Raw genomic sequence first — 19,305 nt, forward strand, 5'->3', positions numbered from 1 at the left:
TAATAAATAAAAGCTTTAAAAAAAAATAAAATCTATATATTACTGGATTTAAAATTCAAATGTCCTCTACTTGAAATCCAAATATTAAAAAGCATATTTGTGTTTTTTACTTTAGGGATATTCTTACTGAAAGTCAAGTAGAAATAAAACATTTGTGAAAAATATTATATGATACCCCAAGCAAAATGTTTATCATTTAATAACCAAGCTCTAGAGAAATGAGGAAGAAAGGACAAAATGGCTATATTCAATATAGCATGAAAGAATGCCAGAAGGAACTTAGTGACACATAAAATTCATTTTGTTAAAAAAAAAATGAGTAAGAAATAAATAGCTGTATTAGCTGAAGGAAATGTGGGAATAGTTTTGGAAATTTCAGCAAGGGAAATTCAAGTAATATACTATAAAAAACAAAGCCATAAGGACAACTAAGCTGTGTAAAATTATGACAAGAAGTCTGGAAACTTGTCTTCAGGTAATATCCTGAATAATGAAAGCAATTATGGCAAATGGCAAAAAGATTGCATATTTTTCAGGAAAAAAAAAAAGTCAAGCCTGGAATTATAAAATGGTCAATTTAGCTTCATACCTAAAAAAAATACCCAAGTGACTCATCAAGAAATCAATTTTCAACTGCTTAGAAGATTCAAAAGATACAAAATAATAACCAACACGTTTTCGGCCTTCTGAAAAACACATTTAGTCAGACCAATCTCATTTCTTTTTGTGGTACAGTGACGGGGATAGTCGATGGGAGTCAATTGAGGTCTTTCACTCAGCTGCTTATGACACGCAGCTTGTAAGAAAAACAAAGACGGTGTAGAAAAATACACAGACTCTCCTGGAACTGCAAAATGAGAGCCACCAAGACACAGGCTAGTTTAAATTGAGATGTGCTATTTTTTGAAGATTTAGTAAAAAAAAAATATATATATATATATACAGTTATTAATGATTTTACAGTACGATTTTATAAAACTCATTTTTTTGGTTTTGGTTTTGTAAAAATTACTTTTTATTCATATATTAATCTAGTGTCTAATGACAGGGCTGAAATATAAAAGCATTCTTAGTGCTTATCCTGTATAATTTTCTAAGTTCATCTGAAGTTTATTCATCTAGCATTCTAGCACTTAGCAGCACTTGCTGTGTTTTATTTCATTCATTTGTGTACATGTCTAGGGCTCCAAGCAGGATCATAAGCTCCGAGGGCAGGAACAGTTTCTTACACAAACTTTCTCTCCCATGACTTATGAATAATAGATACCAGTGAAGTAAAGGGATCCAGAAGTCAGGATAGCTTTCTGGGTTGAGTTAGAATCTGGTGTTATTTAATATTTTCAGCAGTGACAATGGGCGTAGAATATATCATTTATTTGAAAGTTAACCATATGCTACTTTATGCAGCATAAAAATTGCATAGATTTAAACTTGACTATCCAACGTAAGTGGAATTATTCGAGGGCAGAGAATTTTGTCTTAATGGGGTAATATTTTAAAATAGCATTTAAAAATAGCTTTTGACATCACATACGCTTTCTAATTTAAGAACTGAAAGGATCTTACAAAGCAGATATTGTTATCATCTGAGATTTAAGGAGACTGACAACATGATGACAGAAGTGTCAGAATTTGAATCTAGAACTTGAATTTAGGTCATCTGCTGCTAGATTGATGGTTTCTGTGTCACTTTACAGCACTGTAATGTCTCTCCCTTTGTATCTGTCCCACTTTGGGTTCCCACAGAAGTTGACCACAAGGAAAGCATTTGGGTGGAAGTTTGGGGAGGTGCAGAGAACATCGGAAGGGGGGTAGAGATGTGATATAGGGAAGGGAAAGCATCCAGTAAGGGATGATATTAAGCCAGCTACCACGACAGGCAAATAGGCCTTAAGTTCTCAAGGAAACACTGGAAATGGTGTAAAACCCAACTGTTGTAAGCTGAAGTGTGTCCTCTCAAAATTCCTATGTTGAAACTCTAACCCCCTTAGAATATAATTGTATTTGGAGATAAGGCCTTGAAAGAGGTGATTAAGCTAAAATGAGGGTGTTAGGGTGGGCTCTAATACAATGTGACTCATGTCTTTATAACAAGAGAAAATCTGGACAAAGAGACCCCAGGGATACGCACACAAAGAGGAAAGACTACGTGAGTAGCAACCAGCAGACAACTATCTGCAAGCCAAGGAGGGAGGCCTCAAAGAGAGCAGATCTGCCAGTATCTTGATCTGCAACTTTTAGCCTCCAGAACGGTGAGAAAATAAATGTCTGTTGTTCAGGCCACCCAATCTGCGGTGCTTTGTTATGGCAACAATAGCAAACAAACATACCATGCCTCAGAATTTTCCCTCTCAAGTAGTGAAGGACTTGGTGTTGTACTTGAGTTTGCCCTCTGTACTCGTGGCTCTTCTGGATACGTGGTCTCCTTGTCAAGCTTAAGCCTCTGGTTGGGACCCTGACCTGGACTGTCCTCACCTGCCTCCTGTTTCCCCCCCACCCTTGTTCTGCTCTGTTCCAGTATTGCTCCTAGCCATGCACAGTCAGCAACACATCCGCTTCGGTCTGAATAAGACATTTAAGAATAGCCCTTCCCAGCAAGGACTCAGGTGGACGGATGTTTTGGAAATAGCATCAGAATTTAAAAGAGTTGGCAGAGCTGGAATGAGGGGAATAGAATGGATGTTAATAGCAAACACACATAGAATTAAAACCATTTCAGATAAGAGCCATCGGTTACAGCCAAAGATTTAGAATTCAGATTGAATCCTAAAGCAGAGTATAACACCATAACACAACATTAGTGCCATTATTTCAAGTAAAGAGAACAAATGAGGGATGGGTGTGAATACACATTTTAATTCATTGCACCAACAGCGCTTGATGCTATGATGCTGTTATCCATCTAGAGAACAACAGGGCAGCATGCTGGAAGAAGAAATTAATTTTTCCATTACACATCTGGGTAACAATTATATCTAGTTTGGAATCCTATGAAATGATGTGTGAAATGGAAGTACTGAAATGGGGCAAGAAATGGATAATAAAGATGGTTTAAAAAAACCTTGAGGAAAAGCTTATGAAAGTTGGAGAATGAAGATCAGCAACAGTACTGGGAGTTTTTGAAGTGATATCCGTTGCATTCAGATCAGCTGTTATCTATTCCTACTGAGAATTTAAAGGAGAAGAAATGAATTTAAAAAGTTGAAGGAGAGATTTTACCGAGCCTCACAAACTTTGAGGGTCAGAGTGAAATTCAAGAAAATGCCACAAAAGTTTTAAAAAACTCTCTCTCTAGGGGTCTTTAAGAACAAAGATGATAGATCAACCTTTACAATGGATCTTGGGAAGCAGCCCATAAACTTTATCACAGTGAGAACAAATAATTCCAAAGAAGTACAGTTCTTGGACTCTGAGTAGTATTTAAGAATTCAGTGACAACTTGCCTACAACTTCTTTATTTAAAGCCTGACCTAATCTCTCCCAGAACTGCAGATTCAAATTTATTTCTGTGGCCTGGATAGACAATGATCCTGGTAGAGTTACGTAAGGTTCTTTTATGGAGGAGGGAGATAAACCTCTCAGAGATTTTCTACCCTTGTGTCAAAAAAAATTTTTTTTTATTGAGGTAAAATGCACATAACACAAAATAAACCATTTTAATGTGTACAATTCAGTAGCATTTAATACATCACAACAGAACAAAATCATCACCTTTACCAAGTCCCAAATTTGTGTTGACATTTGCAATTGGGACAAATGAATGATAATAAAATAAGTTTAGGGTGCTATTCACCATCAAGGTAAAATTCTAACTAGAGAGTGTCCTAGGGGATAAATCCTCTCTCTTCAATTTAGCTTCTGGGGAAACATAAATATACTATATGTTCCAAAAGGTACCTTTCAAATAAAATTTGATTACTGTTAATTATACAAAATTCAATTTTTAATGGGTAATTTTATACATAAGCTTCAGGAAAACTAATCTAAAAGTCTTTCAATGTTTACCAGTTATTATATGATATATTTGAAAAATGGTAAGTGTAATGACAAGATAAACATTAGTCATTAAGTAAAAAAAAAACCATGCAATTATATATTTTATAGAGAAGTACACAAGAATTAATGAACTTTTAACTAAATACAATGGGCCTTGACTATGCAAAAATATATATGCTTGGAAAAGATAGCAAAAGGAGCTGTCTTCTGACCCCCCCCCCGCCCCACCAAAAATGTAGGGAGAGGATATATCACAAGCTGCTCTTCTTTCTGCACACATAAGGATTTTTTAAAATTTTTATTTATTTATTTGAGAGAGAGAGCACAAGCAGGGTGAGGGGCAGAGAGAGAAGCAGACTCCCTGCCGAGCAGGGAGCCCGATGCGGGACTCGATCCCGGGGCTCTGGGATCATGACCTGAGCCGAAGACTGACGCTTAACTGACTGAGCCACCCAGGCGCCCTCTTTCTGCACACATAAGGATTAATGAATGAGAAAACCAAATGCTCTCTTAGTAAATCCAAGATTTTCTAGTCCTTTGTATTTGTGTGATTTTTACAGGCAGATGATAGCTAACTAGCTGACAATAAACTCATTGAATAATATATATGACCTTAGGAAATTACATGTGATTTAAAGAGAAGAAATATTCCCCAACCCAAGTATCTCTCCCCTGGAAGTAGTCCGTGGGGCTTGAAAATACTATTAGAAGATAAAGAAGTCTCTGGTTAAATTGTATATATGCATTCTGGAAGGGGTCACGTGTCAGATGGTTGCAACATTTCTGCAATTAGTTTAATAAGAGACCAATTTAGTAGGGCCACGAGAGAATGGATAAATGTAGATGGAGGAACTCCCTGAAGGTCAAGGATGTGGAGTGAAGGACTTCATGGGGAGAGGATAGTTTGGGGGGGCTGGGTCCTGTACAGCATGAGGGCACTGGAAAGCCATCTCGAAAGAAGTCAAGAAGAGCTCAGAGGCATTCTGAACACCCTCGAATGTCTTTATGAGCTAGGGTACAATTGGTGGTACTGGGCTCTCACAGAGAAGACTTCTTGACCTTTATTTAGTTATTATTACTTGGTAAAACATTTAGGATGTTATGAATAACATTTTCTACATTCCTTTTTTGGATCAAGAACAATGATATCTATAGCTTCCTGTAAGGATTCTCTTATAAGTTCACCAACAGAGGATTTGCCTTCAGGTGAGCTATACCCATCACATCTGCGGTTGCTAATACTGACCCTTCGGAGGACGTTTTCTTGTTTGGCTCTTCTGAAGCTGGATGAGTTTTTTCTTGATTGATCTTGTAAGCTACCTGACTATCTCAAAGTACCTCTTAAGGAGAATTTTCCATTGCAAATATGAGATGATCTCTTTAGTCTCTTTAATATTTAATATTATTATTAGAGAATATTAATAATATTTACTATTATTACTCTTCAGGGGGTGCCTGGGTAGCTCAGTCTGTTAAGCGGCCAGCTCTTGATTTCGGGTCAGGTCATGATCTTAGGGTCCTGGGATTGAGCCCCTCATAGGGCTCCACACTCGGTGGGGAGTCTGCTTCAGGATTCTCTCCCTCCTCCCCTCCCCACCTCAAATAAATAACCCTTTAAAAAAATAGTATTAGTCTTCAGCCCACCTACTGTGAAAAGCATGATTTTTTTCCATCAGCCATTTTTCTCTTCTTGACAGCAGTCATAGCAGAGTTTTGCTATGACATTTTATATGGAAAATGGTCCATTTCATTCCCATCAACAAGGCTCCCTGTTGCAAACCTTCATAACTGACCAATATAACTACGTTTATAACTGATTAATTGACTCAGATGACAGATCACCCAATAAAAGGAGACAGAAGGGGCCAGGCTGGGTTTTATTCTCTGTGAGTCTCAGCTTTCCACTCATAACAGGCAAATATTATGGGCCGAACTGTAGCCTCACCCCAAAATCAAATGTTGGATTCCTAATCCCCAGTACCTCAGAATGTGGCCACATTTGGAAATAGGGTCTTTGCAAAGGTAATTAAGTTAAAATAAGGTCATTAGGGTAGACTCTAATCTAATATGACTGGTGTCCTTAAAAAAAGAGGGAATCTGGGTACAAACGCATACAGAGGGAAGACGAAGTGAAGACACGCAGGCGCAGCCATCTAAAAGCCAAAGAGAAAGGCCTGCAGTGGATCCTTCCTTCACAGTTCTTGGAAAGAAGCAATTCTGCCAGCACCTTGATCCTAGACATCTAGCCTATGGAACTGTGAGAAAATACATTTCTGTTGTTTAAGCCACCCAGTCTGTGGAACATTTTATGTTAACCCTAGCAAATTCATACAGTTGATATCTGCAAATTCAATAAGCATATAAGGCAAGGAAAGATAATCTTTCAGAAGTCCAATGTGCTATCCACTGCACAACAGAACCAAGATAATCTTTTTTTTTTTTAAAGATTTTATTTATTTGACAGAGAGAGACAGCGAGAGCAGGAACACAAGCAGGGGGAGTGGGAGAGGGAGAAGCAGGCTTCCCGCTGAGTGGGGAGCCCGACGCGGGACTCGAACCCAGGACCCTGGGATCATGACCTGAGCTGAAGGCAGACGCTTAACGACTGAGCCACCCGGGCGCCCTCAAGATAATCTTTCAGTGAGTTGTCTAGCATAGGGTTTCTCCAGTTTTTCTATCTTGTATTCCAAGAAGCCGTATCAAAGAACCTGGGCCTCACCATGCTGTGAAAACAAAACTATCCTCCCCCCCTTTTTTCCCCTCCCTTTTTATTCTAAGAGAAATATTTATTTTTACTTTATGTAAGTTTTAAGAACATGAGAGAGTGGCAGTATTGGGAATCCATTTTATTGAGAATTCTTTTCCATAATTGTTTTTATCGTTGTCATTTTTATACTAGATCTACTTCCATTTAGACCGCTATTTGTGAGGGCTGTTAATTTTACACTGACTACCAGATGAAAAATATTGGTTTCATCTCCATGTAGCAGACATCTCCAGGAGCAATTGTCTTATTGGAGATGCCACTGATTGCATTTGAAACTTTGGAAGCAAGGTGTAGATTATCCACTGTTTTTGTATCACCATATAGCTCCTTCATAGCAGCAACATAGATAAATTCAATTTTCCTTACTTCTTTTTGCATGCTTCTTGTTCATAAAGGCAATCCATCTTCTGGACAGAAATATAGCTGCTGAATATTTTAGGCTTACAACACCATTGTTATTTAGTTGTGAGTTTGATGATTACATTTCATCTTGGGGAAATCTTGGGACGTATCGGTAAAATGAAGATAGCAATACCTTCTTAGAGCCCAGAGCCAATGGCCGCTTGAGGTTCTGTCCAGCTGTGAGATCTATGAATGTGTGAAGTTGATGACAGTTCAGCTACTGTGTCACAGTGATGCCATTTCAATGCTTTTTCAACCCAATGCATTTTAGTCATTTGCAAATACCTTCTTACTTATCCAACTATAGGAGAAAACCCGAGGACAGCCCTTTCTATGCTAGCCACAGAAAGTTTGGTCATATCCCAATTCTTGTCTGGAGAAATGCCCCTGTGATGGTGAGAAGAGTCTTTGGCATCATTCTTCCATCCATATTTTTCCACAGAAACATTTGTATAATGATATGTTCTAGTAAGAGCATAATTAGCAGAAGAAAGAGTCTCCCTTAGAAATCTCCAATCAACACAGTGGCCACAGCCAGCTCTGTTGTCTGCTCTGTCAGGGGTGGTGGGGGGGGGGGGCATTTATGCCACAGGTCTCTGCCTGTATTGCCGTCCCGGATCCAGTGTAGCCAGAAAAGACTGGAATAAGACTGATGAGGTTTGCTCCAATGTCTGAATGTCCGGATGCCCGCTGAGGGCATGCAAAGTCATTTCTAAGTGATTTGGCTCTAGTCATTGTTGCATCATCCATAAACATCTTCAGGCTCTTACCTGGGATTATTTAAAATTAACTGTACTTCAGAAAGGTCTTGGATCTTTTTTTTTTTTTTTTAAAGAGAGAATGGCAGTTCACACACTGGCTTTTTTTTTTTTTTTTAAAGACTTTATTTATTTATTCATGAGAGACAGAGAGAGAGAGAGAGAGAGAGAGAAGCAGAGGGAGAAGCAGGCTCCCCGCTGAGCAGGGAGCCCAACGCGGGACTCCATCCCAGGACCCTGGGATCATGACCTGAGCCGAAGGCAGACGCTTAACCATCTGAGCCACCCAGGTGCCCAGAAAGGTCTTGGATCTTAATAAGGTTGGCCATTGCTTCATGTTATGACGTAAGCGCTGTGTGCAGTTCCGTTCTGCTTAACCGTGGTGATGAAGGGCAGGGTGTAAACATGGCTACATGAAATTCACTGGTAGTTGGTTAAAGAATAATTTCATCTAGAGTCTCTGCCTTCCCTACCACCAAACCTACTATTTTTTTCTCTGAAAACACATTTAGGTGATTAATGTACAATTCCCTTTTTGTCATTTTCTACGACACGGTCATGGGAAGAAGTCCACGTGAACACAGAGTGGCTATGGCAGAATCAAAACAGCCTAGAGGATTCCAGGCTGGATTAGAGATCTGGGGCAAAGGTGACACACCTACATTTTGTGCTTATCATATTTGGAGTATCGTTTCTTCAGTCTTTGTCACATACAATTACATAGTTAAGAGTTTTTGTTCAGTTATCATAGTTGCTACTACAAGGGTGACAGTTTGAGCTATAGTTATTATTCGGTTTTTCTCTAGGTTTTCAACTGCTTCATTTAAACTTTATTGCCTTTAAATAGAAATGAGGGTTTTTCTTTTTCTCCTTAAATAGCTCTTTCTTTTCTAGGTTGAAGGAACTAATGCAAATCAAATAAAAATGTTCAAAATATTGTCTCTGCCACTGGCAAATTACCTGTCTGCTTTTGCTGTTTTCATCCAAACTCAGCTGAAGTTGTGATGAGTCTATGTCACAGAGCTTAGTGGCAGGCCAGTGGCCACGATGACAGGAGGCACACCCCAGTGGGAAAATGACTGAGAAAAACAAACATACACCTTGCTTTAGTAGCAGTGATTACCTTTGGCAATTACTGAAGAACAAAGAGCTTTTATCTATTAAGAAATTTTCTCTTTAAACAAAGTTGCTAAACATTTCCCCAAAATTTTCATGAGAGGAAAGAGCAATTTAGGTAGCTTGAAATTAAAATTTGATAATGAAGATCATAAAAAGTGATCTCCCATGCTTAGTGCTTTTGAAAACTTAATAGGCACATAGTCTTATAAAAGTAAAGGGGTGCAATATTTAAACTTTTGATTCTTTAAAGGTTCATAAACTGAGGCCACCTAGTTTTTACCCTCGATGTTAAATTTTGGTATTTGTTTTATTTTTCAATTTTTATCCTAGCATTTTTATAAGATGATTTCTAAATCATTATTATTTATAGTTTGCATTACTTTTTTTTTTTTAAGATTTTTTATTTATTTATTTGACAGAGACATAGCGAGAGAGCGAACACAAGCAGGGGGAGTGGGAGAGGGAGAAGCAGGCTTCCCATGGAGCAGGGAGCCCGATGCGGGGCTCGATCCCAGGACCCTGGGATCATGACCTGAGCCGAAGGCAGACGCTTAACGACTGAGCCACCCAGGCGCCCCTGCATTACTTTCTATTCATTTCTTTCTGAGGCTGTTCTTTAGAAATGAGCTCCAGCAGCATCTGGACATATACTAAATCAATATGCCTCAGGGGTCCTAGTCCATCAGCAAATATACCACTCTCTACCCCCAGAAATGAGGTGACTAGGGATACTTTCAGGGTAACTTGACACTTGCTAATAGTAAAAGATCCCCCACATCCCCTCCTAGTATCATAAATCTCACTAATTTCTGTCAATAGAGGTGAGGGTTCATCCTATTGCACATTCTCCTTTTATGGAGCAAGAACCAAAGTTCAACAACTCCCAGCTGGTTTCTGGTTTCAAGCCACAATAAACTGTAAAGAAACCTTCCTCTGACATCTGTGTTTAATCTTCACTGACACATTATCAAGAACTCACCTTTTGGTACTTTCTGGTATCCTGAGTATAGAAACTATTTGTGTTTCATCTATGAGGACATACACAATTATTTTGACTATACTTTTTATTTCAGAATTTTTTTTCACGGTTCCCATCACTGTCCTTAAAGTTCTCATTTTCAACATGAGGTTTCACAGTTAGTGCTCTGATACCATCTCTAGTCCTTAGTCAAAGAAGCAAGTCATGTTCACATACTCATCCAAAGCAAGCAGTCTTCTTAAGTAAGGTGAACTATCAACATGGAAGAAGAAAGTGATAAAAACAAAGCACCAAATTGTCAGGATAATTCATGAACTCTTTCTTCATTCCAGTATTTATATGACAACTATAGACAGATTACTTGATTAGAACAGCTAGAGTAAATTACCTCTGCAAAAAGTTCAACCATAGAAGGAAAAGTAATACAGGGTGTCAGGGTAGCAGCAGCAGAACAGAAGGACAAAAAATAAAGGTATGTGTAGGAAGTTCATTTGTTGGTGAAATAGGATGTTTGAGCATCAGCTGAGTCTCAGAGGAATTAGGCAGAAAAGGAGAGAATAAGAATAAGTGGAAGTAAGGCTCTGGAGAAGCTCAGAGGGAACACACTTGGTAAAAAAAAGAAAAAAAAAGATGGAGCGGTCAGCCCTGAATAAAGGAAGGTTAGTTCATCCTCTAAAAATGAGGAAGGTTACCTGGCTGGCTCAGTTGAAGAAACATGCAACTCTTGATCTCCTGGTAATGAGTTTGAGCCCCATGTTGGGTATAGAGCTTGCTTAAAAAATTTGTGTTTAAATAAATAAATAGGAGGAAAAGAGATAAGAGTGGGTGGAGAGGTACATAAATTTGGAGGTTGGAGTAGAACCTTAGATAGACCTTTGGTTACTTCTCTTTTCTCTAAGGAGTATGAGTCAAGGTCATCTTTTGTCACTTAAAGAGCTGAAAGTAAAGGAAGGTACTCCTGCTTCAGATGGGAAAGAAAACAGACCAGAGCCCAGCAAAGAAGCGGAAAGCAGCAGTTAAGTTCAGCTGAGGTTAAAGATGAATTTGTCCTATCCCTGTTTCACACAAATAGTTACCTACTTTTCTCCAGCAACAGCTGACTGCCTGTGGTTGGAGCAGAGAAAATGGATTGTTGGCAAGATCCAAATGTGGGGGCATGAACAATGGACTTAGGAGAAAACAAATGGAAAAAGCAGGTGGTAGAGGAAACTGACAAAGGAGTAAAGTAATGGACTTAGGGAAGAAAGGAAGCCAGGAGGAAGCTAATGGGGGTGTGTGTGCGTGTGTGTGTGTGTGTTGAGCAGAGAGGAGGCAAAAAATGACGGGAGGTCTTGCTGTATTGGAATCAGAGCTTTGGTGGGAGAAAAAAAAAGCAAGAGAGCTGGAAGGAAAGAATGTCTCTTTCGATATGTAGCAGTCTGGAACAATACTGACGTCCCAAAGATGAGTCTTGGGACCAGACGAAGTTTAGGTCTCCTACTCCTCCACCATCTTGCTCCTCTCCTCAGAGATGGGTCTTGGAAGTAGGTTTCTAAAAATATGGTTTAGTGCTTGACATCAAAGCTGATGAAGATGTGAGGTCAAGGCACTAGAGTGCTGTGTGTCCTCCACATGGGTGTTGACCTTGAGGAGACTCTCAGAAGTTGGAAAGGAATGGACACATGTGAGTTATAGATTTGACAAATATCAGATAAGGGCCTGGAGGTGAAAGGTACTGGTAACAGGGACTGACAAAAGTTGCAGAAGTTGCAAAAGAGGAGAGGCTTTCTTTTGGTGAGAATGTAGAGTTCCACATGAGCAACACGGAAATGTGGGACAAGGCTTGGGCCACCACACAGGGTGGTTCTGAGGATCACATGAAGTAATGGATGTAGAAGTCTTCCAAGAAGTGTAAAATAGAATTTAAAAGGAAAGGGTTACTATTGTTATTATCATTATTTGTGTACAAAATTATATATAGATACAGACATCAGAGCCTATACACACACAGACACAAAATTACCAGTCTTACATGCTATCAATACTACTTTACTATTAACAGTAGCAACTCTTGTCATATCTTACACTTTATCTTAACAGTTTTTAAAGCATTTCATGTGTACATTTTAGTATTTTTTCACAACCATCTGGGAGATAAATAGTGTAGATGTTATTATCCAGAGAGGTGGGAACTGAGGAACAGAGATACAGAGTGATTTGGCTAAGGCCAATTCCAGTGTCAGAGCCAAGACTTAAATTTTGATCAAATAAACTGCAGTCTCCTAACTCCCATAGATAATGGGGGGGGGTGGGAACAACTTTTCACCAGGTGTTCATTTGCTTCCTGCTTTTCCTATATTACAACATCTAGAACACAGGGACACCTGATAACTCTCATTTCGATTATTTTTTTCTCAACCACTGTATATTAGATTATTAGAACTCTGGGAGCTCAAAGATATTGAATTTGCAAGGGAACTATCCTCAACAGTCAATTTCCTCTCCAAGGCTTCAAATATTTACCTACTGGCACAATTATTTTATAAACTGTCTCTTGGGAATAAAGACAAAGCCATGATTCTGTTCCTGAGAAACTGCCCAACCAAAATGAATATAGAACCATTTCTCACTGATTTTCAGGAAAATCTGATGATATTCAACACAAGCATGTCTACTACATCCAAATAATGGGAGTGTTTCAACACCAAAAGCATTCTTTAGGCTCATGCTCAAAATAGATGTTTTTCTCTTTTGAGTAAGCTCTATGCCCAATGTTGGACGTGAACTCATGACCCTGAGATGAAGAGATGCATGTTCTACCGACTAGCCAGGCACTCCTCAAAATAGATTTTTGAGTTGGAAGTGTCTGTCTTGACCGAAATTATGCTTCAGTAATGACTGTATTTTTACATTAATGTTTGCCTAATGACTATATTTTAAACACTGTGGGCCTTATTTTCTTCATCTGTTAAACTGCAATCCCCAGGATTGTTATGAAATAGTGTTTGTAAAGTGCCTCCTACCTCGCACAGCACCTTGACTTCTCAAAGGGTCAGTAAACAGTACAGGTGATTTTAAGCAGCCGTTATTTCTTATCCTGCATTTCATCATTCAAGTATTTCCCTCCTTTGTGTGGTGTCACTGCGCTGACACCAACAAGAGGAGATAGATCATTACAACATTGAGTCTGAGACCACGGTCTAACTGAGGAGATGTTCACAAGCTAATTATTTCACAAATGACATGGATAGGAAAGGATCTGTTGAAAGACACAAAAATCTCAACACAAAGAGAAAACATTTGGTAAATTCCCCAACGTTAATAGTAAGAACATCTGTTCTTCAAAAAACACCACAAAGAACGTAGTCATAAGACAAGTCATAAACTAGAATATATATCAACCCGATAATGTGAATCATGGTTAATATATGGGTGACACTGGGCAACAGCCAGTAAATGATTTTGTAAGGAACTGTACTAGTACTGCTTTTACTCAGGAAGGGCATGTTTCTAGTTTTCTTTTTGCTACTTCTCTAACATCTCTCTGCATCTCAGTTCACATACTGTTGGATCCTCATCCTACAGACTCACTGATACTCGTCAAAAGTCATGCAGTCAGAGCGTGGCTCCCCAACAGGCTCTGCCTCATTCCCACTCCTCAGTTCGTGACTTAGGGTTGGCTGGGGCTCCTTTCACCCTCCTCTCAGCTCTCCCCTCTTCTGGGTCTACCCCCAGACCGCTCTGAGGTGTCCCTCCTCCTTTTGCCCTCCCTGCAGGGCCAATGTGGTGTCTGGAATGCAGAGGGCCCTCAGATGGTGGAGCGCCAATACCCACGCTACCCGAGGGAGATGGACCCTAGGCCCATGCATGCCAAGGACTGGGCTGGGGAGGGGTGGTAGGGGTTTGAGGAGAAAAGAAGAGGGAGAGGAAGCCAGCTTCAACCTGGGAACTTTGATGTTAATTTTCCCTTTTGAGTAGAAACCAAGGAAAGCACTGGAAAAAGCAAAATGGCAGTGGGTGAACACAATCGTACCTTACGGACGAGTGGCCTAACAAAGGTCTCATGACTGCCTAAACATACAGATAAGGAAAGAGACCTACAGACATACTATGCAATTCCTAATTGTCCTGGCCAAATGCAACCTGGTGTAGTAGATTCTGAACCAGACAAATAGCCTTAATAATAAAGAAAACACTTCTATGTTACCTTGTTGTGTTGAGTACTATCCTTTGCATGTGACACATATGAACTCATTTATGTCTCAGTACAGCCCCTTAGAAAGTGTCTACTACTAGGGTGAACCATGTGGAATTGCCAAAACTCAACCATTTTGACCTATACATGGCAACTGTGCACGGTGCTACCTGCATTTTGTCTGCCTTTTATAGATGAAGGGACCTAGATGCAGAGTACTTAAGTGACTTGCTAGAAAGTGTCAAACTTTTTGGGCCAGGCAACCAGGCTCCTGTTTTTGTGGTTCTTACTAACTACCAAAATACACTGCCTCTTCGCCACACTGAATTAAAATGACGGAAGTGGTTTCACCCAACCTAAAAATCCTACCCATGAATTGGTGCCCTACCATCCCCAGTCTCCACCCACCAATCTGTTCAGGACATGCCTACTTCTTTCGAAATGCTATCACTGCTCACCCAGTCACTTGGCTGGAAATCTCAGAATCAAATTTTATTTTTTTCATTTCTCTACCACAAGAATAAAAAACATGTACTGAGTCTCTGTCGGCAGGAGTTGCAAAATCACAGGCCATGAGAGCCGGAAGGAACTGTAGAGATACTCTAGTCATGTTCTAAGGCAGATATAGTCCCTGAGCAAGCAGAGGTCAGGATCAGGATGAAAGTCTGTATTCCGAAGTTCTGGTCTTTTCTTTCCCTGTCTCAGCTTTCACATTGGATTCATGCTATAGCTGTTTCTCCAGAGCTTCAGGATCCATTTTAGCTTTTTAACCATGGCATATGGCAATACCTGGACTCACTGAATACTCCCTCTGTACCAATACACTCTTCCAGATGGTTTACATGTATTAATTCAGGCATCAGTGCAAGAACTCTATGGTATTTTCTATTATAAAGCCCGTTTTACAAACTGGAGACAGAAGCACAGATAAAGCCATTTGCCTCAGATCACTAAGCCTGTGGACTAGCTCCAGAGACCACACCATATACATTTGTAGGCGAGACCTCATGGCCATACACCCTTCATCCTGCCCTACCCACTTGGAAAGACTTAATCTTACCTCCTTTGTGAAGCAGTTCCCAAAACTACCCCCACTCTGGGCTGAGTTGAAAGTCTCATTTGCCAAAACCTCAGAGCTCCCATTCCATATCACCCTATAATTGATGACTTATTTGTCTTTCTCCATTGGATTGCAAACATCCTGAGGGCAGTGACTGTGTTTTACTGTTCGTAATATTCACAGGGTTTGACATAATACCTAATAGTAATCACCAAATAAATATTTGTTGAATGAAAGCATGTAAGAATGGATGGCCACCTAATTAATCTTCTTGCCTTCAATTTCTCATTATTCCTGCTATCTTGTATCTTGAGGTGAGTTGGGGTAACTAGTAAGACATTTAATGTGTAAGTTCAATGAAGACAGGTAAGCCCTTTGTTATCTGCCTTAATAACTGAAGATAAGATTTTTTTGTTCTTTAAGCTTTTGGCTATAAACTTCTCACTCTGTTAACACAGTGATTTTTTTCATCCATATCTCAGACATAAATTTGTTTTAAATTTTATACTTTGACTTTTGAGTGTGAAATAAACAGATTTATGTTATTTTACCTAACCCATTACACCAGAAATTAGGTCCAAATAAGCAGGTCAAATAAGTACTTTGACCTTACCACTGCGGGTTCTTGAATATTCATAGTCACATGGGCTTCAGATGTCATTACAGCAAAATGTGTTTTAAATGATTTTATGCTTAAATGTGTTAATTCTAACTGAGGTGTCCAAACTGCTACTGTGTCCTCTGACTTGCAATCACACTCAGAATTCTTATAAATAATACTGAGTCAATTGGATATCCAGATGGAAAATGCATTATTTCTCTATATCATATAAAAAATTAATTCCATATGGACAGCAGATCTTAGTACAAAAGGCAAAACAATAAAGCCTTTAGAAGAGAGCATCTTTCTGATCCATGAGAAGGCAAAAAGCACTAACTATATAAAAATAATACTAATATATTGGACTCTATTAAAATTAAGAATCTGTGTTCATCAAAAGAAAAAATTATGAGAGTGAAAAAGGAAGCCCCAGTTGGAAGAAGACATTCACAGTACAGGGGTATCCAACAAAAGAATTATATCTAAAATATATAAAGTATACGCACACGTAATTAAGAAAAAGAGACAAATGGGTGGGCAAAGACTTGGGTACTTCTCAAGAGAAGAAATCCAAATGGCCAGTAAGTATATAAAAAAGATTCTCAGTCTTGTCAGTCACCAAAGAAATAAAAGCAAATCCACGATGTCAGACAATTACTCTCCCACCAAACTGGCTAAAATGAAAAGGACAGAAAACAAGAAGTGTTGGGGGTGCCTGGGTGGTATAGTTGATTAAGCGTCCGACTCTTGGTTTCAGCTCAGATCATGATCTCAGGGATGATCTCAGGGTCCTGCGATGAGGCCCCGCATCAGGCTCCATGCTCATGCTCTCTCTCTCTAATAAATAAATCTCAAAAAACAAGAAGTGTTGATGAGGATACAGAACAATGGGGTCTCTTGACTACTGTCTCTGGGAGTATAAAGTGCATAGCTGCTTTGGAGAATTCTTTGGCAGATTTCATTGACGTGCTGTATGTAAAGCAGTTCCATGCCTAGGTATACCCAGTGGAAATGTATATACATATTTAACTAAAAGACATTAATAAGAGTGTTCTTGGCAGCACTATTGCTAAGAACCCCAGAGTGGAAACTACACACATGTTCATCAATAGTGGAATAAAAAAATTAAATGTGTATATCCATAGTATGAAGTACTATATAGCAATGAGCATGAAAAATCTACAAATTCACACAATTTGGATGAATCTCAGAGACACAATGTTGAGTGAAGAAGCCAGACACAAAAGAATGTGTACTATAGGACTTCCTTTATATAACTCCAAAAACTGGCGAAGCTAATCTATGACTTAGAAGTCAGGAGAGTGGTTAGTTTGGGGGGCAGTAGGACTGGCTGGGAGCATAAAGAGGGTATATGGAGTGCCCATGGTGTTTTGTTTTCTTGATCTGGAAGCTGGAATCTGAGAGGTGCTTGAGCATATTCACCTTATTATATTTATGACATATTTACTTTTCCACATGTAAGTTATAAAAAAATAATAAAAATTACATGGAGGAGAAACTCTTGGTGAAGGGCAATAGCCATCACTTATGTTCATTATTATTTCATACATAAAAATGCATATTTCTTTTTTTTAGTAACATAGAAAGATTTGTAAATAGTTTCATCACCTTACTCCATTGTGTAAGAGTCAAGTGTCAGTTTCCTGAGTATCAGGGGTTGAATTGTTGAAGTTCTAAACCACTAATACCTCAGAATGTGATCTTATTTGGAAATAGGGTGGGCCCCTACTCCAGTACGAATGGTTTTCTTGTAAACGAGGACATTTGGACACAGATATGTATGTATAGAGGGAAGACAGCGTAAGGACCCAGGGAGAAGACTGCTACATACAAGCCAACAGGAGAGGCCTGGAATAGTTCCCTCCCTCACAGCCTTCAGAAGGAACCAATCCTGCTGACATCTTGATCTTGGATCTTGGATTTCTAGTCTTCAGATGTGGGAGACAATACATTTTCTGTTATTTAAACCACTCAGTTTGTGGTAGTTAGTTACAGCAACCCAAGCAAACTAATACGCTGGGGAAAAACAACGGTGAAGTAACTTGCCTCTGAATGCCCAGCCAGATAGCAGGAAGGGACGGTGGCGTTAAAGGCTCTTCTGCACTAGGGACACCCGCTGTCCACTCCACAACTACCTCACCTAGCACCTCACACACTTGGTAAGGCTGCTCTAGGGAATGAAGAATAATGGAAAGCGTTATGCAAAGGAATGATCCTTTCCCTATTTCGAAGTAACTTAATGCTCTGAGTCATGTGATACACCTAAGGTGAAACATGAGAACCAAAGCATCCCAAACAGTTCTACAGACCCTGAGAGGCATCCTCAGAAGGGATTTGGCTGATCTGGCAGTGGCCTGGGTTTGGAGTACTTCAAAGAGGTAAAATGGTCCCCTGGATTGTTCCTATAGCAGGGGCCCCCATCATGCTTTGGTCAGGACCTCTTTGAGAATCCACTGAAAACCAAAAGTCTTTTCATGACACAATACTCCTCCCCACATCCATCCCATACTTATCTAGATTTAAGAGTATACGTAAGGTTTTTTAAGGCAGAGGATTGGTTTTTGATCTCCTAGAAATAAAGATGGATGGCTAAAGATAAGGGGGTTTTCACTTGTCATCTCAGAGGGAGTCAACAGCTACTGGTCCTCTGCCAAGACTCAAAGGTATCATTCTGGAAACTTCGTAATTTCCCCCCTATCTTTTCTTCTGCAATGACTAGCAGTTAATTACTTAAAACACACAGAGAATGTGTGTCTATCTTCAGGGGCAGAAAGGAAAGGGGAGGCCTGAGGCTGGAATCTACTCCACAGCCCGGTTTGGGGAAGGAGTGAGTAACTGAGAGGAGAAGAGCCCAGGCTACTCAATCCTCAGGACCTTGTGGTGAGTGATGAAGAACATCATTTCCTTGGGAAGAATTTTCATTCTCTTCCCTGTGGAATTTCCAATATTTCATTTTAACTCCATTTGCCAGCATACTTATGTTGACATTGACTGTGCAGGACTATGGGAAGTCAAATCACTGACTGAAGCTGGTTTGGAGGCTGAAAAGGGGGAAATAAAAACATGTGAGTATTTTATATTTTATACTGAAGATCTTTACCGGAAGATTTCACAAACTCCAAAGCTGTAACTGGTTAAACATTGCTCAAAAAGTAGGGGGCACTAAAGTTTAAAGGCGGGTACTATAACTTGCTCATCATCATGTTTGCAGAGCTAAACACCCTATCTGGCACATGGCAGACACTCCAAGGATCGTGTGAATGTATGACTGAATGAAGGCATAAATGAATGAAATGGTCATGGGATTTGCAGTCAGACGATTTGGATACCAGTGTACATTCATTTATCCATTAAATAGATGTGTGACAAGTCACTTTATGTCTTTGGGACTGGCTTTTTGTTTTTACAGAACGGGGGACCTGGACTCC

At 39.5% G+C, this 19,305-nt stretch overlaps 1 protein-coding gene across 3 annotated transcripts in view; it reads right to left on the minus strand.

Annotated features, from left to right (window-relative positions):
* Positions 1–19,305, minus strand: part of FAR2 (fatty acyl-CoA reductase 2) — a 141,164-nt gene that overhangs the window by 111,426 nt on the left and 10,433 nt on the right. The window contains exon 2 of one of the 3 annotated variants that reach the window (XM_073877763.1): positions 8,884–9,002. The exons of the other annotated variants lie outside the window; for them this stretch is intronic. The gene's annotated coding sequence lies outside the window, so the exon portion shown is untranslated. The remainder of the gene's footprint in view (positions 1–8,883; positions 9,003–19,305) is intronic. 3 annotated transcript variants of the gene reach the window in all.

The sequence above is a fragment of the Callorhinus ursinus genome, unplaced genomic scaffold, assembly GCF_003265705.2.
Source record: "Callorhinus ursinus isolate GAN/ISIS: 27379988/994484 unplaced genomic scaffold, GSC_fseal_2.0 scaffold27, whole genome shotgun sequence".
Taxonomy (NCBI): domain Eukaryota; kingdom Metazoa; phylum Chordata; class Mammalia; order Carnivora; family Otariidae; genus Callorhinus; species Callorhinus ursinus.